The 23,905-nt window shown below is 39.9% G+C and overlaps 2 long non-coding RNA genes across 2 annotated transcripts in view; both read right to left on the bottom strand.

Annotated features, from left to right (window-relative positions):
* The window catches only part of LOC146569647 (uncharacterized), an 81,028-nt gene that overhangs the window by 41,701 nt on the left and 15,422 nt on the right, over positions 1-23,905 (bottom strand). The gene's annotated exons all lie outside the window — the stretch shown is intronic.
* LOC146569648 (uncharacterized) lies at positions 17,751-19,152 on the bottom strand. Its single transcript, XR_014893376.1, has 2 exons — positions 18,855-19,152; positions 17,751-18,019 (listed from the first exon to the last, which is right to left on the bottom strand). It is a non-coding gene; the product is annotated as an uncharacterized LOC146569648 (long non-coding RNA).

Below are 23,905 nucleotides of genomic sequence, written 5' to 3'. Positions count from 1 at the left end.
CAGTGTGTTTGCAGAAGGGCAGGAATGACAGATGAAGAGCAGGGAGGTGAGTGGCAGGGACACAAGGACAGGCAGACTCTGTGCTGATGAGGTCCTGGACACAGAGACCAGGCAAAGTGCATCACCAGGCCAACAGAGCATTCTGCCTCAGCCTGCTCCCTACAGAAAAGCCAAGAGGAGTCAGCAGTGCTACTGGTATCTAATGGGAACCATCCACTTAAAATTCACAGGTTAACAAGACAGTAGGCACCCTGGATTGCAAAAATGGCAGCAGGAGCGATTTGTGGAAACACTTTAAATTGACAATTTTAGCAATGATAAAATTACTTTTTCATTCTTAGTGCAGTCCTATAAAACACAATGCTTTGTAATACCAGGCAAAACACAGCAACTGAAAAGTGAGTGATTGTGGAGGAAGTGCAGTTTTTTTTTGTGAATATAAGCACTTAAAGTTGAGCCATTTTATGGATATAGATATTTTCCATTTTCGACTCTTGACAAAAATGCAGCGAAATAGGGTGGCCATTTTTTTTTCTTTTCGATTTCTGTCTCGTAAATCCTTTTCAAGCGCAATTCCCATTCTTCTTTTGAGGTCTTTTGAGTCATTATAAATGTTTTCTCTCTCCCTCCATTTCTATCTGTCTGTCTCCCTCTCCCTAGCTTTGGTTTTCTTGAATAAAATAAGTGCAGATTTGCTGGAAATCAGTGGCTTTTGTGTGTGGCTGCAGGAGCATGGTGAAATGTTTGGACACTAATACCCATTCATTTCGGTAGCGCCATAAATAAAAGCTGCCAGCTATGCGGCTGCCGTGAAGTGGTATTCTTTGGTGCCCAGCGGGATGTCCTGTTCACATTAGCGCAGCAGGGAAAACTGGCCGGAACAGCCAGACAACTAAATCAAGACATTGTCAACTTCTGACAAAATTGCTATGGGGGGAGAACCAGTTTTAAGAGTGGTTGTGCATGTCTGGTTGTATGCATGTTGCAATGTGTGTGCCTCTGTGTGAGTGTGTCTGTCTGTGTTTTCAAGACACAGAGAAAAACAGAGAGGGAGCGCAAAAGAATGAGTGAACAGGAGAGGCACAGGGGGAAGAGATGGCTTTTCAAAATTTAGTATATCCTGAAAAATAATTCCTGACTGAGCAACACCATGGGGTTGACATGAATGAGGAAGTGTTGCTAAAATGGAGATGACGAGGCTTAGCTTTAGAAATAAAACCTAAACCTCCACAAACACTCATCCCCTGTTGTGTTTTTATCTCAATCTGTGGAAAAAGAAAAGAAAAACCTCTGTCAGTGTCAATTTTCCAATATGGCTGAACGTTGTGCAAGCTATCGTGATATGACGGAAAATACTACAGACAAAAACAAAAACACACACATAGTGTGCAAAGTGTTCTCACTACTGAGTTTGAATGAGGCAACAAGGTATGTATGTGCAGACTTTAATAATCACCTCCCAAAGGAAAAAAAAAAAAAGGCAAAAGTCAGAGGGCCAGGTTGGGACAAACAGCGCACATGTGGCAGAATGTCATAAAGCATGCTCCTTTAAGCAGTCCCAGCCCTGGGCTAGATTTGTAGGTGGTCGATTGCCTGGTCTTCACAGAGGTTAACTCTTCGGGTGTGCTAAAAGCTTCAGGTTTGAAATTGAGTCCTATCATCAGTGGAGGCCTTAGTGACAACAAGACTCAGATAATGGCAACTTTGACCTCAGTTAAGTACAAGCACAGCAAGAGCGCTTGGATGTGCTGCCCAAAACATTGTACGGGGAGAAGAGAAATACTGCGCCAGGGCCACAGCTGGGACATACCATGCCCGTGGGCCTGCCATTTTGATTAGGGGTAAATAAGCCTTTTAACGTGGTTAGATTGAAAGGGAAAAAAAGAAAAAAGACAGGGTGGAGTCTCTATTCATATCCCCTTTCCTTATAAAGCCTAGTTGACAACACAGTGGTTCAACACTTCCCTGGTGAAATGAACCATTGCGGTGCATGTCAGGGGCCTTATGTGTACTCTGCCTTATTATTAGGAAAAGAATGAAATGAGGTTTGGCAGTGCCACCGTGAGGTTATGGCTGGATTTTGTGTATCTCGAGGCAACCTGGAGCCCATCCAGACTGGCCCTCTTTTGGAGTTCTGTGAACTGGAGATGAGAGGAGTGCTCCCTCTTCCTGCAGGCTCTAAGTTAGAGTCCTTGCTATAGGGTTCAGTGGACCTTGAGAAAACACCACTGAATCCGTCACCATCATCTCTCCTGGGACAAAGCTAGCTGGCCACTTCTGAAGCTCCAGTGACCCAAGGCTTGAACCCTGCTGCTCTCCATTCCCTGCCTTACGCAGCCACTGGGAATCTCCGACCTCAAGTTCATCAGGAATCACACACTTGCGTGGCAGCATCAAAAGCACTGCTGGCTCTGTCATGTTTTTTAAACTGTGTTGTGCCCTCCACTGGCTCTGTGCAAATTCACGAAACAAAAATACTGATAAGTGCATTTTCTTTGTTTAACAATTCTTCATTTTCGAGAAGACAAAGCTATTGTCAAAGGAGTGACTTTGTTTTTAAATATTGTGGAATCTCCACATCAAAAACATAACTTGGCAAATAAAAACAGTTATGATATTGTAATAGCTTTCTTGCAGCATGCGAGCCCAGATGGCTCTTAATTGGTTGGCAAAGGGAGCAAGAGGTCTTTTTTTTTTTTGAGGGATGAGTGTGCGATTGTTGCTGCTGAATTGTCGCTGTGAAAGGCTGGCTGCGTGATGTGGAGATGGAACAGTGTGAGCAGAGGTCACACAAAGCAGCCACCAACCTTGTACGTGGGGGGTAGCTGGGGGTGTATGGTGTGCGACTGCTGGGGGAGGAAAATGGAAGACAGCTTACGACAGAAAAGCAAAGACATATAAGAGGGGGAGGGCGTACAGAAAATCTACTCAGAGTGAGAAACTCATTAAGATTTCTTTTTAATTTATTTGAGTAGTTTATCAAAGGCACTTCCATCATACTGTAATGTTGCTCAGGCATGATAAATCTACCTGGGAGATTGTGCCTGAAGTGCACAAAATATTTCTTTATGTAACATCATAAAATACCTGTTTCTAAAGGAAAGTTAAGTGCTATGATTTATAAACCATAAAGCTGATATTTAACTGAAAAAGAAGAAAGGCAAAGTTTGCTGTGAAACGGTGAAGCAGAAAAAATTACTGGTTGGAAAAATATACACTTAAATTTGATGCCAACAGCACATTTAAATGAAAATGGTACAGCGGCATCAAAAGACAAAAGAAAAGTAAATAGAAATTAAAATAACACACCTTGTAGAATATCTTATAGCTGATTAGGTTAAGTGGCAACAGGTCAGTACCAGATTTGTATCTAAAAGGAGAATACAAGAGAAGACTGGGTCTTTCAGAAGTAAACGTGAGAAAGAGGTTTACCATTTTGTGAAAAGGTGTGTGGGCATAGTTGCACCATGTACAAGACACTCAATGCACAAAATGCAGAGAAATCTCTGCACACAAGGGACAAGACTGAAAGCCAATATTAAATGGCAGTGATCCTGAGGGCCTCGGTTGGTATTGCATTAAAAACACATACGATTTATTATTGGAAAGCTCTGTGTGGAAACATTTCCAAAAGTCACTGCCAGTCTTTGCATCCACAAGGTAAGAAGAAGAAAAAAAGCCGTTAAAGAATGTAATCCATAACCAGTGTTGTCTTCTGTGGGCCCAAGATCATTTTAGATGGTCTAAGGTAAAGTAAAAAGATATATGTAAAGGCAACATTATTGCTAAATGATATTTAGACATATTGTTTGAGGAACATATGTGACATTTAAGTCTTTTTTCAGATAAGACCTCGTTTATCTTAGCAGTAAGACGGCAAACTGCATTTTGCACATATTAAAACTGCAGCAGGACAATAATAAGATATTAATTGCAGCTTACAGTATGTACCTAGGATGAAGCCAGAGCACAAAAGTCTCTGATATAATTAAAAATCCTCTTCAAAGGCATTCAAACTTTCCAGTAAATTTAAAACAATATTAGCAGGAATGAACAGCAGCTCAGTTTAAATGACTGTGTACTGGAAAAACTGTATCTTTTGTTTTCTCCAATGTCCTGAATAATTTATATATAATATGTGATTTTGCATACTGTTACAGTCCTGCTGTTTGGAGTAATCAAAGAAGTTCTCCCACTACCCCCATTCCTACATTAAAACATTCCACGTGGGTAAAATAAATTTGGTTTAGCTGTCTTGGCTTAAATAAAACCCTGCTAGGTCTTAATGCTCGGAGAGAAGAGACATAACCATGAAAGATAAAGACCTAACACTTGTGCAACACCTTCCAACAGGATGTCTTTATGAGCAAGGGGCAAAATTAAACCGTGGGAAAATGGCAGGCCATGGAAGAGGTTGCTGTAGACATCAAATCAACAGCAGTCCAATACAGGATCCCATTATCAATGACACTATATGGTTGCCCCCAGCCAAAAGTCTCCTACACTGGAGAAGTTAAGGTGTTGCTTGATTCATTAGTGCCTGTGTCTGAGTTGAGGTGATGGCTCCCTCATTGTCCTGAGAGGGGTGAAAACTGGAATGTCTTTTCTTCCTGTCAACACTGTGTCACTTTAATTTCTTTTTCTGACGCCCAGTCTTGACACCTGGAAAGGTTTGACCGAGCATGGTAGTAAGGGATCATAGGAGACTCCTATTTAAAGGGAGTGGTTGACACTGTTGACATTTCATTCTTGTTCTTCCTTGCAGCCTCACCTTTTTTGTGTAAGAATAGAAAAACGCATCGTGTGAAAGGTAGATAAGTTGTTCATTGTTTGAAAGCCCAGATAATGATCAGTCATAACTCAGATGTTCTTTGAAAATTTGGCCAGACACCGGCACTATCATCTGCATGTTAGAAATGATCACAGATGGCCAGCGGAGGGATTTTAGATATTAAAATAACTTGCAGTAATTTAAATTAAAGATGCAATCTCACCCACCGTAATATTAATGCAACTCATAAGGAGACTTCAGGCAAACTAACTGATTGAAATACACTAAAGTACAACTAAACAAAATTGTTAAAGGAATGACGCTGGTGCACATTATTGCCTGGTATTTTTGTGTTGAAGTATTTACAGTATGAAGTCACCCATAATACACTGTTAGAATATAATAGCTGTCGATGGATACACAGTGCTAATAATGTAATGCGCCCCTCCCTAAGGGAGCTGATCTCCTCATCTGGGTCGCGGTGAGTATTAAAAGGGTTAAGGGTGCACAGTAAATTTATTGTGGGTCTACCAGTACCAATGGGCTAGAGCACTAATGGATGACCTTGGGGTTTGGCTGTTCCAGACTTGAGGAGATCATGTCTCACCACCACCCTACCACCAGGATGACCCTGGTCCTCTCTGCCCCTGGCCTCAACCTTTAACTCACTGATCTTTGACCAAATTATTAAGCAGACACCTGCTTTCCGGTGTATGGTCAGAGTGGGGGAAGAACTCATTCTGGGCACTCTAATTTGATGTAGATGCGTGTTGCAACAGTATAAATCTCACTAAAGATAATCCCATCTGTTAGACTTCCCTGCAGTGTAGCTTCCACCGATGCCTGTACGCAGTGTAATCAGTTTACTGTTTATACTGGTTAATATCACTTAAAATATTAATTAGCCTTGATAATCTGTTTTGTTCAAACTCATGAAAACACTATTGATTTAAGGCCAGATTATCACCAAACGATATTGCATATAATTTATAAGGACATAAACTTGGAGCAGCACCAGTAAATGACATCATGTTCATGTGATATATACAGATTTACAACTTTCAGGCACTTTTCTCCGTATTTTTGTTTCATTTTAAACACTTATTTTCTTTTATAATATACTTTATCAAGGGAAGCTATATGTATAATTTGTACATAAACAAGTATTAAAACATTAAAGATTTTCTAAAGATTTTCATTAACAGTATTAATATTCAATTTCATTACAAATCTATATTTTTTATGCTCAGCAAACTAACACAATTAGACATTCATACTACACATGCGCACACACTAACGCTGACAGAATATTTTGTGAATAAATCAACTATAAAATATAGTTCTCCGTCAAGGGCACCGTAGTACAGGGACCAGCCCCAAAGACTGCTATGGACCTGTGGGACCAGAATGTGTCAAATATGAGGGGGAAAAAGAAAGAAAAAAATGCTGCCATTAAGGTATAGCTTGGAAATGACTCTGACCTGGGTCTGCCATCTTGCATTGTCCCACCATCTGCACAAATGTGAACTTTGCCTTTAAATCCTGGCTTCTCAATTAACATGTCCAGCTGGGTGGAGAATTCCGTCAGCTCCCTAATATCATTACTGCCACACCAGACTGTGATATAAATATTAAAAAAGTGCCCAGAGCTCTTTGCTTGCTATGCGAGCGCTTCTGCTTTTTGGGTTATAATGACGTGCAGCCATGCAGCAGGGTAACCGTAGAACGCATGTTCTTATTAGGGTTTCTGTAGACCACAAGACAGAGAGTATAATGTCTTAGACTGTATTTCTTTGTTTTTCTTTACCTTTTACTCACACAATGAAACACCTACATGGTAAAATAGCACATCCTGCAATCCTCTAAAATGGTACAGGCTCAAGCCTCTTTGAGATATTTCAGTGGTCACAAAGAGCATTCGAAAGCATCAAGTCTTCTTCCAAAATGCAAGCTGTGTGGTCTTTGTGATAGCCCCATTACACCATGAAGGACTCTTACTTTAGGCTGTATATCTGTGTGTCTCTGTCTGTGTTTTCTTGTATGGGTAACTGTACTTTCTAGGAAAAAAAGATCTTAAGAGGAAGTCTTTGAATGTAGGACATTGGCGCTGTAGCGGTTAATCTTCCCCCACGGCTTTACAGACGGCTGTGGATTTAGGAGTTGGCATCATAACTGACCAGTGCTGTTTGATTAGATAACAGGGGATCTACTGCAGGCATCAATGGTCCACTGTGCTGAAATGAAACAGTGTGCCCGTTCACCCGTTCCTGCTTAGAACACGATGGGGGTAATTCTTCAGCAGTCTGATGCCACAAGCTGCCAAGCAGCGTTCACCACAGCGAAACCACGATCACGGCGATGCTATGGATAACACCACCTTGTACCAGATGTTGGGAATTGGCTGTCACCGTTGCTGTTATGGGTTGTGCCCTGCAGCTCTCCTTGAGACTCACAGGACTCCGGGTGTTGATGAGCTGCCAAAAGAGGCATGAAAAGATACTTAGGTTTAAAAGAAAGGGTAACTATAGTGAGACAAGTCTGCCAGCATCCTGTAGTGACCATGTTTTTTGGGCTTTTACGGCAAAGACACAGATTTATGCTAAGTGACAAAATAAAAATTGTTTTGTCTACATTTGATGCTAAGTCCTGCTACTCATTGAAACAAACTCAAAGGTGTTATAATGAGTATCCATAGCTGCTGCAAATGCTGCAAAGCTAGATTTGCTGTACATAAACACTAAATTAGTTCCCACTTACATTGCTATCTGACAAAGAGGTTGTAAATAAACCCCAGGACATAATGCTTCTGTTGTACACCTTATGCTTTCACTATTGTGATTGTGGACTGAAATAAACTCTTTTGATTAGTAAGTGAATTTGTAACAGAATTTCATGTCTCACTGTTAAAATGCTACAAATGCATGACATTAATATTACCACACTCACCACTTTTTAATAAAAGTTCTCTTGAGGCTCGTCAGACCAGCAGCAGGACCGACTGGTTAAGCTCGACCCTTGCTGTACTGTAGCGGAGGGCCTTTGTCCCCTAAAACTAAATACACTCTGAGTGCATGTGGGTGGATGTCACTTCAGATACAGATGCATTTGGGGTCTGCATGGGGGGAAATAATGTGCAACAATGATATCTTTGATCATTGCTAGAACTCCCCAACACAGGAACTGTGTCGAGTGTGGTTATCATCAGCCCATTTCTATTCCCCCAGCACAAATCATTTCATGGCTCCTTCATCCCATGTGCCAGAACTGGGTTTCAAAAGCAATTTCAGCTGAAAAATAAGGTGCTTTTCTTCAATTTTCAAGCCATTTGTATCAGGGTTAGTGTTGTTTACCTAGCTAGTACACTGGTATTTACATACCTCTTTAAAGAAAAAAATAGCCTGGTATGATTTATGGACTGCAGCAAGAGCGCAATTTTCTGTCGTACACCTAATCTGAGAGGGTATAGAGAAAGGTCACATTGGCCATACAAATACCATGGCCCTTCCACAGAGAGTGGGTGGATATTCATTCTCTTTAAAAAAATGTCAGTTAGGTCTGATTTATGATATGCAGAGCTCTACAACACCTTTGGTTTCAGCCTTACGTCTGGGTCGATGTAATAGAGAGAATAAGAAAATTGAATAATTTGTCCTAAACTACTGTCTTTGATAACACGTTGGGTATACAGTACATCTAACAATAATGTAGCATTTCTTGCCTCTTGCTTTTCTTGTGATTTTTCTTTGTATCACACTGAAAATAAGAGCGCTGAAAGCAGTAAATGGCACTGTTATAATTACAAAGAACAAAACAGAACGAGAAACAAAGAGAGATGCTGTCAGGTGTTAGGATCAATGCCATGTTTCAGAGAGGTAACCTTTAGCCTCCCCCTTGACTTCTGTGTGATATGATACCATGAGACTGATAGAGGTAGAAAATACATTTTCACGTACTTAGCGAACATGATACCATTGTGAGGGCTTCTTTTCCCCCCCTAATTTCCCAAACACATCTTCCCTTTATCTTGTCTTGTGTGAATTTGGTCTGGATAACAGGAAAGAATAAACCCTTTCAGTCTCTCTTGTGATTTATCAAAAATGATTCCTCGAAAAAATAAAATCACGCATTGAGTGATGTTAGGCGCCTTTAAAGTAAAGTATCCATTAAAACCTGACACTGTCAGGTGTGTCTTCATTAATATTAATATGAACTTTGTATCCCATGGTATAGCGTGGCAGGGATGACTGTTTCGTCTGGAGAGAATAACAGGAAGATTCCCACAAAGGTCAGCCAATTCACAGAAATGCTGAAACACTAAGCAAAATAATAAAGGGCATCGCAATCAACATATCATTCTGGGACAAGCCAGTGAGTTGAAATGATTACAGCCAAGACAAACGTAAGGCTGACAGTTGTGGCTCCTGCAAGTGCTTGCTGAGAAAAAGAGACAAGAAGAATAACTGCTGTGCATTCTTTTAGCTATGGGTATAAAAAAATGTTGGGTGAGATCACTTGTTCCACTATGAAACACTGTCTGCCTTACATTATAAATGTTTGTGCTAGATGTGTCTCTGGGTTTATAGAAGTACTTTGTGACTATGGCACATATCACTGTGCCCAAGTGGATCTCTGTAATATAAAAAGGAAAAGTATAGGGTGTCAGTTTTGCGATTCCATTTCATGTTCTGCGTTATATGCTCATTATTTACAGTGTGCTCACTTCTCGCATGGATGGACCAATTTAAGGGGAAGCAGAGGATCAAGTTCAGTCCTAATGACAACCTTTCACTGACCTCTCCAGAGAAAACAAATGGAGCCCCAAGGTGATGTTTCAATATCACTAACTACTTGGGTGTCCTAGGGAAAGGAACAGATGTAGCCCTGAGGACGAGGAAGGGGTGAGGTGCAGGTCAAGGTCACCATACGCCAAGGTTAGGGTCAGATAAGCATGGCTGACTTGGGGTCTTCACAAGCCCACAGGCCATAAAAGGGAGGCGTGGACAAAGACTCAAGAGCTATGGATCAAGTGTTATTCCACTGAGGGCCGGAGAGGCGGGTGAGGGCAGGAGAAATGTGCAAGGTTCATACAGTTACACTGTCTCTTTGCTTGCTTTGTATTATTTTTTGGGAAGTGCTTGATAAATTACTAACTGGAGAAAATGACAGGTCTCTGCATGAGCAATGCAAATGAGCGATATAAGGTTATGAGATAACTGTTAGACTGTTAGACTACGCTTGTGCCTGATGTTTTGATGCAATTTTCAGGAAAAACTATTTTATAGTAAGTTTAAGGTAAGACAGTTCCTAATTAATACAGCACTAGCAGGACTTCAAAAGAAAATGCAACAAAACTAAGTGCATAACTTACAATGCAAATTTATACGTATGTATACTGTCTTACAACCACAATGAAATAATCTCTAATTGGAAAAATCTAAATGAATTACTCCAGGTTATTTGTTAAGACTATGAAATGTCAGAGTATGCCATTAGTTGCAGTGGGAGATCCCATGGTATTTGGATGGAATAAATTAGCTCTAGCACATTTATTTTGACTTAATTAATAAGATAACCTAAGTGATTTATTTGATTCCCGAGACTGTATGGCACAATAATAACCTACAGTACGAGGTAAATTTGCTAAATGTGTTCAACTAGAGAAGGACAACAGGAACAGAGTGAGACTGCAATTACTGTCATATTCATGGGGAGGAGGATGCTAATAGGAAGATTTTCTGCTCCAGATCAGATCAAATGAAACTGTATCCTGGTGGGTTGTGCTTTCTTTAATTAGAAGTGCAAGTAGTTTGATAAACTCTTAAAGATTGTGGTTCCTCTGGTTGTCAGCTAATTACATGCCTGCTCATTCTGCTGAAACACTATGCAGTTCATATTTCTTTTCCATATGTTATACTACACTCAGAAAAATAAAGGTGCCAACTAGAACCAAAAGTGGTTCTTTAGACTGATGCCATAGAAGAACCTTTTTTGGTGCCACAAAGAACCTTTCAAACAATGGTTCTTTGAAGAACCATTTCTTTCAGTGGTTCATTGAAGAACCATTAAAGGTGCCCCAAAGAACCATCAAGAAATGGTTCTTTGGGGCACCTTTAATGGTTTTTCAAAGAACCTTTTTTAAAAAGGTTCTTTAAAATGGTTCTTTAAAAGAACCATTTTAAAGAACCTTTTTTGAGTGGTTCTTTAAAACCGGATACCGGATACTAAATTGCGCTGACCTCAACGGCTAACGTATCTAGCTAATCGCTACTGTTAGCACAACATTAACAGCAAGCTACAATGACGAGTAACAAAAACAAAACAGTAATAAGGTTTTAATGGAAATGTTTTACCTTTTCTAACAGTCCCAGAATCCACAGCTTCAAAGTCCAGCAGGTACTGAAGACTGTTATCCGCCTCGCTGTCACCGTCCGTGAGTTTTTTTCCCCGAAAGGTCAAGGCCCGCCGCTCGCACACTCTGTCTGCGCATGCGCATCCCAACGACTGACCCCCTAAGTCCGCTCCCGGGAGGTTATAGTATGACGTGTTCTGACGTCACTCTCTCTCCCTGTCATTTATTTGGCTCGAAACACATATTAACAAATTGCTCAATGATGAACAACTACTCAGATCATTTACCTAAGTTGTGATTTGTCAAAACGAAGTGTGTGTTTATTACACTGACATTCTGTTCTGCAATTGTTATTTACTTGTATCTTATAATTTGACTTTACATACTGCTGGGTGGTTTGTAAAGTTTACAATAATTAGTATTATCATTATGCTGTATTTTCAAAAATATATAATAATCTCAAAAGTAATGCCTTGGAGTAGAAAATGGTAATGCTTTATTAAAATTTAAAACTAAAGTACAGTATTTGAATGTGTGTATTGTGTCTACTGTTTGTTAACTCACCATATTCATAATGTGTTTGTGGGGTTAGGGGTGTGTGTGTGTGTGTGTGTGGGGGGGGGGGGGGGGGGGGGGGTTAGGGTCTTTAGGCTGCCACCACCCCACCCCTGCCACCAGTATATTTTTAAGCAAATATTTCTAACTTTTATTTGAATATTCAGTTTCCTACCATCTTCTCTTAAAGGGTAATTGCCAGGTATCCCGCCCTCCCCCTTCGCACACACATGCACACAAAGAAAACACACAGTATAATTCACAGCCTCATTATAGTGAATAAATATTTATGCCATTTACACCATCAAACTTAGATTGCTAAGGATGAAGAACCTTTTGTTCTTTAAAGAACCATTTGTAATAGCTGAAGAACCATCCACAAAATAAAAAGGTTCTTTGACGTATGATGGTTCTTTAAAGAACCATGAAGCCATCTGAAGAACCATTTAAGAACCATAATTTTTCTGAGTGTACAATGTAATAACAATACTGTGCGGCGCAGTTATTGTACGGCTAAAGAAAATCAATCCTAATTTATCAGAAATAATTCAAATAAGAAGTCTTAGATAATGAAGAGTGCTGGATCTTCTATTCATTTATTATTCAGTTTTAAGGTGAAAAACAAGGTCTGACCTTTCATATAATGAAGAGATTAAAGAGGGTTCTAAACAGGAGGAAACGAAACACCAGTGACACTCAAAGGCTTTTGGAGAAATACAAGACATTTCAGATGAAAGAGAAGCACTGTATTTTTGCATCATTAGCTATGCAAAGAAAATACTTTAAACAATCAAGGCCTTTATTATTCAGAAATATATAAATAATTATTTTCTTGATGATGTTGTTGGACAAGAAATTAAGAGACAGAGGAACTGAAAAGTGGAACCTAAGTTGATAGTATGTCATCAAAACATCAAGTGTGGCGATTTTTAGCAAGTATTTTATAAAGTATAATAATTTGAGAAAATAAACTGAAGGCTGAAGGCTACATATGACAGGACAGGCCATCCAATAAATAATAAAGGTATTAGTTTCACGAGCTTTTACGGGGAAGGGATTCTCTATATGACCATAATTTAACAGGTTTTTAAACACTAAAAGGTTTTTTACACATTATCTCTTCTTTCAAGTGATATTAATTTTTTCTTTTCAAGAGTAGCACTACATTTTAAAATAATATTATATGTATATCTGTTTAATATATCCTATAGTATCTCTTGTGGGTTAGCTGCTTTTAGATTCAATATTATATTCTGTATTCTGATATTGTAACAGAGAAAAAGTAAGTACATTTTATTGATAATAAACATAATGCCAAACTATTAGACAACTATATAATTGTTATTAAAGATCCATTATTTTAGCTGGTTACTTTAATTATCAGTGACTGGATAATAGAATGTCATTGTGTGTGGATCCACTGTGTTACTGAGATACCATCATATATACAGTATGCTAAGTAAAATTGGTGTTATGAGTTCATAACTGTTTTCTCATTATGTGTTTTGTCAGTGTTGTAAATGCCTTCTTTATTATACAGCGGTTTTAATGAGATCATCAGAAAAGTTCCTGACAGGGAGTATATTAACATCACGCATGTCAACCAACTGTTGTTGCCCAATGTGACAACCTACTGTTGGCAAAAGTTAACATGTCACCTGCAAAACAAGGACAGGAGTAAGATGTAAGAAATAGGTGACACCACGGAGAGCAGGGGGAGCAAGAGAGAGAGAGAGAGAGAGAGAGAGAGAGAAGGCTTAACAGGCGATAGAGGAGAGAGAAAAAGCAATGACTCCACAAAGGTCACTCCTTTTTTGTAGTCAATAATTGACATTTAAACACACATTTCAAACGTCACTGATAAAATTACGCAAGATAATGGAGAGCGAGCTGCTTACACTGGCATGCAATTATAACCGTAATGAGATGCAAAAATGCTAATGTCTTTGTGCATGCTACAGCTTCCTTTTGTGGGGTGCTGCGGCGTCTGTGGTGGATGATGGATGCCACACTGGTGGTGGTAGACAGAATGGTGACATGTGGGAGTGGGAGCAAGCACAGAACAGAACTGGGGCAAATATGCCACACACCCTCACATGAGTAAATCCCACACCCGCCCTTTCTAATGCTTCCTTGAATGTTCTCCAGGTTCATACAGTAAATTAACTGTTTCAGCTATTTTTCTATTAATGGGGGGGGGGGGGGGGGGGGAACACGGTTTACATGCAGGTTATGTGTGTTTTTTGAAATACAGTAATATTGATATAAACTTTATTTTAAGATTTAAAGTGAAATAAACGTCCTTATGCGATTATGCACACATCATTAAGCCAAACATTTGTCTCTTGTATAATGAATTGAAACCCTTTGGGAAAATTGCTCTCTCTGGCCAAAATAACATATAAACACCACCTTAGCATTTTTTTCTTTCCATTTCATGTCCCTATACTGACAGCTGAATTTGCTGTAGATTTATTAAGATGCTTTCCTAAAGTTCCAAATGTCAAAATTTCTATTTTTTCCTTCATTAAAAAATTAAGGGCTATATTCAGATGCAGCAGTTGAGACCATTATAAAGTCTAAATAAACCACACCAATGCTTGTTCCCTTAGCTCATGGACAGCATTAAATAAAAGTAAGTAAAGTAAGCAAACACTAAGCGCATACTCCTGTAAGCTTCCTCCCTCATTTTTAGGTTCATCCTTTCCAGACCTATCGCCCACCCCTCTACCTCTGAGGCTGATAAGAATGGGACACAAAACATGCTAGCAGTCATGCTGTTTGTTAGAAGCAATTAATTTCTCCAAGGCCTTCATTCCATTCAGGGTAAGCTTTTGTGCTCTAAATCCTACTATTCTGAGCTTCTCTTGTGCCACGTAGGAGGGTATGAGAGAGTGGAGGATCGGAAAAGAGAGGGAGAGCCCGAGACAGAAGCTTTGGATGACAGATTATCTTGGGCCAGTTAAGCATGTAATTGCTCAAATGAGTTAAAATCCCTTCAAATATCTGTCTCTGCACCTCATCACACCACTTCATACACTCAAATATTTGACAATTCACAAAGATAAACCTAAAAGGAGTCTTCAAAAGCCAGTTGCCAAGATATTTTTCAGCTAAAGGAATATTATTGAACAGATGAGTTGGGAATAGGAAAAAAAAAAAGATTGTCATGCAGTCTTTCAAATGTTGACTGACTTTCCACAAACTTTATTTCTGTGGGCTAACCAGGGCAAAACAAAGAAATAGTTTCTATCACCTTATACAGTGATGCCAAGATTGAAGCTTGGATGGAGCTTTGCCATCAATGGCATCTAGAACAATAATATTAAAGATCAAGGAGCACACGGGATGTGTCTTACATAAAGAGATGGTGGGATTGTTAAACAGAGTAGTACACATTTAGATCTGGAGAATGTGGTGGATCGTCTTGCCAGGCCTTTTTCACATGGCTACTGAAGCTCCCTCTAGGGCATGGATGTGAACTGGACTGCTTTCTTTTTAAAATTGTAATCATTAGTCTAAGGCAGCTTTACAACGCATTATTTCACATTATAAATATATTTTAGAACGTATTGTCTACTGCATTTAAATGTAATTTGACAGTACTGACTTGCAATGATTTCTTATTTTGGTACAAAAAATAATTTGTGATTATTACAAGTGTGCAATTTTTGGAAAATGTGTTTTGGGTAAAACAAAGACTGTTTTTGTGTGCGTGATGGAAAAAATAAATGGAATGAGCATGATGGGCTAGGAAAAGATGGAGACTTTTTGCCAGGTGTATTTGGCCCTTGCCAAATGCCACCCTCAGAGCAGAGAGGGTGTCCTGCATTGCTTCCCCGAATGAATGCTAATGAGGGCGTGTGTGTATGTCTGAATGTTATTCACACCACATCAAACTGGGCCTGCAAAGAGGTGCAAAACTGGAGCTGGCAGCCTCCCAAACCAAAACAACCTGGAAGAATGTCAGACATTACATGTGCCTAGGATATAGTACATGCATGGATTATTGTAGAGAACGAAATTATAAAGCCTATATTAACAGAGGCTCAGCTGTCATAAAAAAGGTGGAGCTCTCTCTAGGAAAACTGTTAATGTTCATCGAAAATGCTAGCCTTTGTTTTGCAAAGCTAAATATCACAATAAATAACAAACGGAAATATGTAAAAAGTCTTTCCACAAGAGAATTTACAAAATGGTCAAATCTGTCATAAATTAAAGGAGGGGGCAGTATAGCTGGCAATATGATGAGAGTTTCAATAAAACTTTTACCAATGCACAATGCAGAAGAATCAAAGATGGATTGAGAAACCAATTACAATCATTCAGGATGGTCTAGTTTGCTAAGGTGAGACACCCTCTGGATTGGCTTCACATTTGCTGAGAGCTGATGGGCAGACAAGGTCACTGGATGTACAAGCTCTCATTTAAAACATAGACATGAGAGCAGAACTGGGGTTAGTTGGGTCTATCAGAGCTGTCAATCAATTAATGACAATTATTGAGCAAGGACGCCCGTGGGAGGAGGGAGAGGGAATGAGTATGACCATGGGGGAACAACACAGGGAAAGGGACGAATTATGGAGATTGGAAAATAATGACCGAAACTGAATGATATTACCAGCCCACACATGCAGATCACTTACTTCTCCAACAAGTGGAAAGTGTATCAACTGAGCACCATGAGAAGCATTTCTTTTATCAATCAAACTGCCAGAGAAGAAGATATTCAATAAGTTCTTAGAATGATAAATAAATCTGTGATTTTATTATGCCTAACTTTATTATGTGAGGTGTCAAAGAAGACATGAATTATTTCGTAAACAATATGCCTGTTTTCACCACACATATAGAAAGTTAGTATACAAAATCACTTGCATGTCCCACACTAGGAAGGTACTGGTGCCACTGCTGTGCTCATACAAATGAGTACAGGACCGAGTCATGCTCAGTCTAAACTGGGAGAGAAAAAAAGGAGGGAGGGAAAAGCATTTTGTAATTCTCCAGCTGGCAGGCTTTAATTTTCCACCATTCTAATTAAAATGCAAATTAAATTTATAATTAGCAACCACAGTATCCGAGAAACCACCTTGTGTGCAGCCCAAACATATGGGGCAACCAGCGGTGGGCAGTACTATCTCTAGGAGACAACAGAGGTGGGTGGCTGGACCGGAGAGTCGAGGACGAAACTACTGATCACGGCTGGGCTGATGACACGAGGGTAGCACTGTGCTTTAACCTGCTCCTCTCAGCTGGGAGCCCTCTAAGCTCTCCAAGTACAGTGAGGCAGGGGAGCGCAGCGCACTTTACTCTGCTGTCACTGCCCATGTCACAGGTCAGTGCATGTGTCACCTAGGCTAGGCACGAGTGCAATGACCAGCACTGCTGGGATCAGCTCCTCTGGATCGAAAGGTGTCTGACCAAAATTAACCTTTGCTGACTCTCAGATAATTTATTTTTCAGTGACGGCAACTCTTTGTAAACACAACACCCCAACATTTTTTTTACACAGAGTTGCGCAGGCTGTTGCTCAGTCGTTCTGCCATTATAGTGCGAAAATTTATCCGAGCCTTACTATATGCTTTCACAGCTTGTGATGGTTTTGACAGAATATATTAGAAGACTAAAATGAGAAAACCGCACATAGAAGTGTAAAAGCCACACTTTTTTTCACAGTTGTCTTTGATCCTAATGGGAACAAAGAAGTTTCTTAACAATTATCAGGAGCAGAAATTTCATTGGGGACAAAAGTGTAAAAGATGCCGCTGACTGTCTTTTGTTGTCCAAGTTAAGTTAAAGCCAGGTCACACTGGGTCAAAGTAATGCTTTCTGTAAATCCAGTAAACTTCTTTTCACTTCTCAAATATCACTGTGTGTGTCTCCTGTATGATATTTAACTGACATTTTTTATTGTAACAACCAACGATTTATACAGGAAAATAATGTCTATTAACAAGGTTGCCCAAACTTCTGCATCCCACTGTATCAGTATATTTTGTCATTAGTATAATATGAAATAAATTCTACATGTGTCAAGTTGTGTGCCAACATTTGCTGTGTAGTAGAACTGAGACATTAGTCATTATAAACATTTATTTGAAATAATATTAAAAGTCTCAAACAGAAAAACATTAAACATAAATATATAAAATATAAGAATTTACAGAGAGACAGGAATAAAAAGGACCAGCTGCTCTCCAGAGCAGGAACAAGGCTGAGGAGGAAATGCTCCATTGGAGACTGGTGTGGCCTCTTCAGGGACTCCAGGATGGCCAGCTCCACCGCCGATGGACCGTCCTGGGACCCGTCCCTCATCTGCCTCGGAGCCGTCCTCCTCTGTGGGCCTGTAAAACAGCACAAAACACAAAGAAATGAGAAGGCTGCTACTAGATTTTAATTTCAACATTGAAAAACAAAACAAAAACAATAACAGGATATAATCAGATTGGTTGTAGATATTTAGTAAAGGTGATCACAAGGGAATCCCACCGACTAAAAAGGTATCAGTGCTTGCTGTACATATCTGTGGGTGCAGCAGCAGGAGCTCAGGGACTGGGGATGCTCTGCTGCAGAATCAGTTGGTTCTATCAATACAGTATTAAATGTTAACAGGTTGGATATAATAATCGTAGAGTAGACAGTGGTCCCTCATTTATTGCAGGGGTTCTCAGAATAACTAGCCCCTGGTCACAGTTCTCACAATTGATTCTCAAAGTGCAAACCTTTGTAGATTGCAAAACGTAAAAGTATTATTATGCCGCGGTTTGTCTTCATCTGCCCGCCACTTTCGTGCGCCTTTTTCCCTCACGGTGCAGGTGTCTATTTCCGAATGAGGCTCATAGTTATGGGTGTTTTTGTGCTGTTTTTTCTATTGGACGCGATGGTTATCAAAACCAAACGTGATAAATTTGGCAAGCGCAGGAGATTTGTCAATCAGGCTGCAGAATGCAATGCTGTACTGTGCAATAAAAAATCAGCGAAAAAGCAAAGCAGTGACGGATGAACAGCGGGACCACTGTGTGCTGTTTATTAATAAACAATAAAATATATTCCTAAATGACAACATGCATAAAAGCAGAACGGTATTTGTACGTCAGTGGGAAAATAGCGTGGCTTGCTAGCTTTTGTGCGGCTTCCCGGGTCAGTGAAAACTTTCAAAAGAGAAATGAATGAACTTACCAGGTTGCCCGATCTCTTCACATATCTTCCTCCAAGCTCGGTCCTTTTTATTCCTGTCTCGGTACTGAAAGCAGCTGGTGTTGTACAGCTCCGAGTTGTTTGCTACCGCATTGATTAGCCTTCCCCTCCATTGAAGTATGAAAGGCTTTGGCTGGATCTGCCCCTTTGACCTAGGTAACAGCCACGTCACCAGGCTCCTGATTGGTTGTCGCGGCGCGATTTGACGCTGGAGTTCAGATTTTTCCAACTCGAGCGGTAGACGCGAAACGCGCGTATGCACAAAATGCAACACAAAAACTCACGCGCATGGTTTTATTCGCGAGTCAAACGCGCCAGACGCGTTTTGGCGTTTTCGCGACGCAAATCTGCTTCCGAATTTTCGCGGGACCCGCAATCGCGCGTCTTCGCGCCTTTCCATTGACTTTACATGTAAACCTGACGCTCTATTCGCGTCCATCGCGTTCGGTGTGAACACACTAAGAGGTTCCTTGCTTTTCTCCCAACACAGCTGAAACAGTACCATCAATCATCCATCAGTTGTCACAGCCTGAAGCTAAGGTCAGAAGAAATCCATGTCAACACAAAAGGCCATATCTTACCATGAGCTTTTGCTCAGCTGGACAGTCTGCTGGTGACACTATGTCAAGAGACTGCTATCCTACTCTATAGTCCTTCTCTGTGACTGACTTAGTCAATGAGAAGGTCTCATATGACCTCTTCAACACCCCTATCCCTTTTGTCACCTGAGTTGGACCACCAACTTCCATTACGCAGTTAAGTGTCTCGACTACAAGACAGATTTATCTAGGAAGCTGTCAGCTGAGTTAACTCGCAAAGCTTTGGGTAGACAATTGGACTTGGCCCTGTGTCACGAATGACACTGTTCTCGCTTACATGCTGCTCTGTAAATGACACTTTTTGCTGTGCAGAGTCAAGCATTAGCACAATGTCATCTGTAATCTTGTGGTGTAGGAGCCATTAAGAGATGCAATACTGATATCTATGTATGTCCATGAGGTCATTGTTTTAAAGACAACATAACAACCTAGTATGTATTCGATTGTGAATTTTCAGGTTTCTGTTTTTGACTTTCCTTTGGATCAAACATGTGCTAGGCTGATAGTCAGAGCACTGAATAAGCACTTTAATTTACCACATTGTGAGGATATGACATATCTTCACGCGTCTGACTGGGCTGACAAGACGGACACAAAAGAAACCTTTCTGTGAAAATATCCTAACTGCAGTGGTAGACAAAAAAGTCAAAATGATATATGGCTTCACCAAATTGACAGTCACTGTTGGACAAAACATAGTTTCTAAATATAATCCTCCATTGTTTTCTCGCCTTTAAGAAATGTTCTTGCTAGCTGTTTAGTTTTGCCACCTGTTGTCTTGTTAATCATGCTGTGAAGATACTCATAAATCATAACATTCTTCAATTAATCAAGTTGTCAGCTTCTAGGTGAGGGGTCATGCATGGAAGAGACAGAGGTCATCGGTGCGGTGTGAAAGGGTCATGGTTGTGTGGCATCTCTTATTCTTGGGAAGTGTCAGTAGAGGAGCCAGCGGAACAAAGGAGAAATCAAAGTCCAAGGGACACGAGAAAAGGGGGTGGGGGAAGTGGCAGGGAAACCTAACCACGTCTACAGAAAAGAGGCAGGGAGCAAAGCATAAAGCCAGTCAAATTGACCTGTCATTACATCAAGAGAGCCGTGCCAAGCCGCTACATTATCACGCTCACCATACCCTTTTAGATGACAGAGTTCCTGCAACTTACCAGGTTCCTGCAGCACTCTATTTGCATAATTAACAAGTCATTCATGTGTCATTCATATGACTTCTATTCATTTCTAGGAGACTTCAGATTAAATAGCATGCACTGAATCTGGTAATTTCGACTGAGTGTCACACGATTATTACTCTAGAAATACAAATTAGTCTTTATTAGTTAAACAACTCTATCAATGATGTGTCCATCCACTTCAGGATAAACGATAAAGACATACGTAGAAAAAAACAGCGCAGAACATTGTAATGTATGTTTGTTATTTGCATTTCTGTTTCTGGGATGTGTGTCTTTGGAAATGTCTTTATAGGGACAAGGGAACGCAGGATCAAAGATGGTGGTCCTTTAGAAGTCCACGGATTTCAAAATGCCCACTGGCAGAAGGGGCACTGTCACACAGAAATGTCTGGTTAAACAGAAAAGAGCTAAAAAACCTTGAAATATTCAGGTCCACATTGTTAACAGCAATATGACAAAACTAAAAGATATTGCACTCAAATGGGTACTTGAAAGTTAGGAACAGGTGCACATTATAGGGGTTTTGTTTAATGAAAGATCATATCTGCTTAATATTTCTGATGGGATGGTTGACATGAAGATATTTTAACCCTTTCACACGTAGTGGTCACTACAGTGGATAGCTATTCAAAGGTTGTTTTCATGTATTTGTCTCAGTGTTGATGGTATACTTGCACATAAACCACTACATTGGGCACTGAAGTGTCACTCCATACCCTGCCGGCAGGGACATGTAAAAAACTCTTTGAAAAGTAGAGTAAAGTTTAAAAAATGAAGTTCAATTTTTTTTTTCATGCCTAAAGATGAATAAAAATACTTTAGAAAAAAATCTGGATTGAGGTTGTCATAATTCATGCATGAAAGGGTTAACTACTTTATACAGCACAGTATGGATCTGACATTTTGGATTTAGAAAATCCAGAAAGTACCCTGGACCTACAGTTATAACATAAATCTAGTGTAGTAAAAAAGTACAGTATTTAGTTCCTTTCAGTACCTTTCCATGACTCATTTTTTTATTCCTATGTTTTTATAAAACACTGTCAGTTAGGTTCAAATCCAGAAAACTGGCTGCATAATTTAGAAGCGCTATTTGATTCAAGGATATCTCTATAATATAGCCTCGCCATACATCTTATAGTCAACTCTGGTGGTTTACCTCTTTCACATTGCTGTAGGCCATTACAGAAAAAGCTCCATGAACATCAGCAAGCCACATGAAGCTTAGTACACGCAGGTTTGAGGTCTATAAATAAGCAAAGTGTTATACAACAGTTGCATTTATCTCCATTTGAATTTGGAGCAGTGCTACCTTTGGTCAGCAACAGTGCATTTTTTTTATACACAATAAACGTGACTGATTATTTCCAAGCAAGAAAACAATTAGCAGAATAAACGTGCCCTCTTCTCAACTCTCTTTCTCATGAAGGTGAATGAAAAGCTACATTTATTCTGACTGGAAATTATTCTTAACATTACTTTCTCACAATTTTCGCCATTTAATTTTAATAAAAGCATGCCATTTGCAGATACATGCCAATCTTTCCTTGTGGTACACATCTTAAAAGCACAGAAGAAGTACTTTAACCCAACACCATTTAGCACATGAGGTCACTCATTGCTGATAATTACAACATCTGTAATTTCCTGTCTCGATGTGCTATACATCAAGCTTGAACTTTACAGAGCTTGATGTGTCAATCTGCTCTATGTATTTCCCTTTGCATTAGTGAATTTGAATGACATTTAAGTCTCACGAATGTTGCTACCAGCCTGTCACTGCCCACTCATCCACCAGCTTAGAATTTGCAAGTGATTTTAGTCATCGATTACTAAGTGGAAGCCTCCTGCAAGTGTACTCGGGGATATTTAAAAGATCTTTAATGAGTTCGTGTTACCACTTAAGTCAATCACTGCTCTTTTTTTAATGGGGGATAATTGTGTCACAATTTGAGCAAGCCACATTTCTCACAAATCCGAGCATGCTCGTGCTCTGATTTGTGATTTATGTAGAAATGCTTCTTTTTACCCTCCAAAATAACTCATTTAAATGTTACAGATCTTTGCAATTTTCGAGAGGAAAAAAAATGTTATGCAGTGCTTTATACATTCAAGCAATCCAAAACATTTATGCACTACTGCCAATTGTGCTTTTTTAACTGTTTGATTAAATGCTTTAATCAATCACAATCCCAGCCTGTGTATTAATCACTTCATCAAGCAGTTGATGCATTAGGTTTTTAATGGACTCCATTTATTCTGATTTCTCCTCTCTTCATCTTATCGAAAGGGCACTCCCAATCTGGACAGATAAAAAGGGGGATGTGAGAATGGCTGCCTATAGTGGCAAGAGCTCAGACAAGCCAGTCCCTTAACTTCCTTACAATCATTCTGTTCAGACTTAACCAATTTATTAGTGGCAATATGTGTCCTGAGCAATGGCTAGGTAAACCACATAGCTTAGCTTAGATAAACAGGCGCCCATTCATTTGTCTCCTCACCTGACACCATGGTGATGTATGATCCTAATAAGATTAATATCCCCTGGATTTATTCCCTCTTAGTGCCTTTGGGCATCCTTTAATGTGCCTCCTAAATGATCTAAGATGGGGGTTTTTTTTTCTGTGTTGGGAGAACTGACACTAGAAATATAACTGTTTGGGTAAATACTTCAATTCATGCTGATTGTAACACTTCAGATGTAAATGATGGCGCTAACAACAGTTTATTGCACGGAGACAAGGCAGTCTATTCTTACACTTGAGCTGTGAATGAACATTCTTCCCTCCAGTGGAAGAGCTGAAAACAAATTTCTAAAACAGAAGCTTCTCTCCCAATTACATTTCAAGTTTCTGTTGTATTCAATAACGCATTAAAGTAGTCATTGAACCATCGTGTTCTGGTCAGAAATGACCACAATTAGCAAACAATCCATCTCCTTTTAAGCCCCCTCCCATCCAACCCCGCCATCACCCAACCACTGTCGCCTTTAGTTTGGATTCATGCGCAGACTTTCTGTCTCTTCCATATCTCCCCCCCCGTCTGCCCTTCAGCTTCTCCTCTTCTCTCCATTGTGCGCTAAAAAGCTATTGTCTGCATCACCTGAAACTCTGTTCGCTGTTACGAGGCAGCGGTGAAAAACATGAGAGTGCGCAGGTTTGGAACGCTGAATAGAAAATTGTACTTAAGTGGTCTTCTCTTGCCCATCACCTCTACCCTCTACCCTCCTCCACATGAGAAGGGC

The sequence above is a fragment of the Mchenga conophoros genome, linkage group LG7 (genome assembly GCF_057382185.1).
Source record: "Mchenga conophoros isolate Kocher_MC1m ecotype Shallow Benthic linkage group LG7, M_conophoros_male_GT1.1, whole genome shotgun sequence".
NCBI lineage: Eukaryota > Metazoa > Chordata > Actinopteri > Cichliformes > Cichlidae > Mchenga > Mchenga conophoros.
This window is presented reverse-complemented; position numbering and strand designations above follow the sequence as displayed.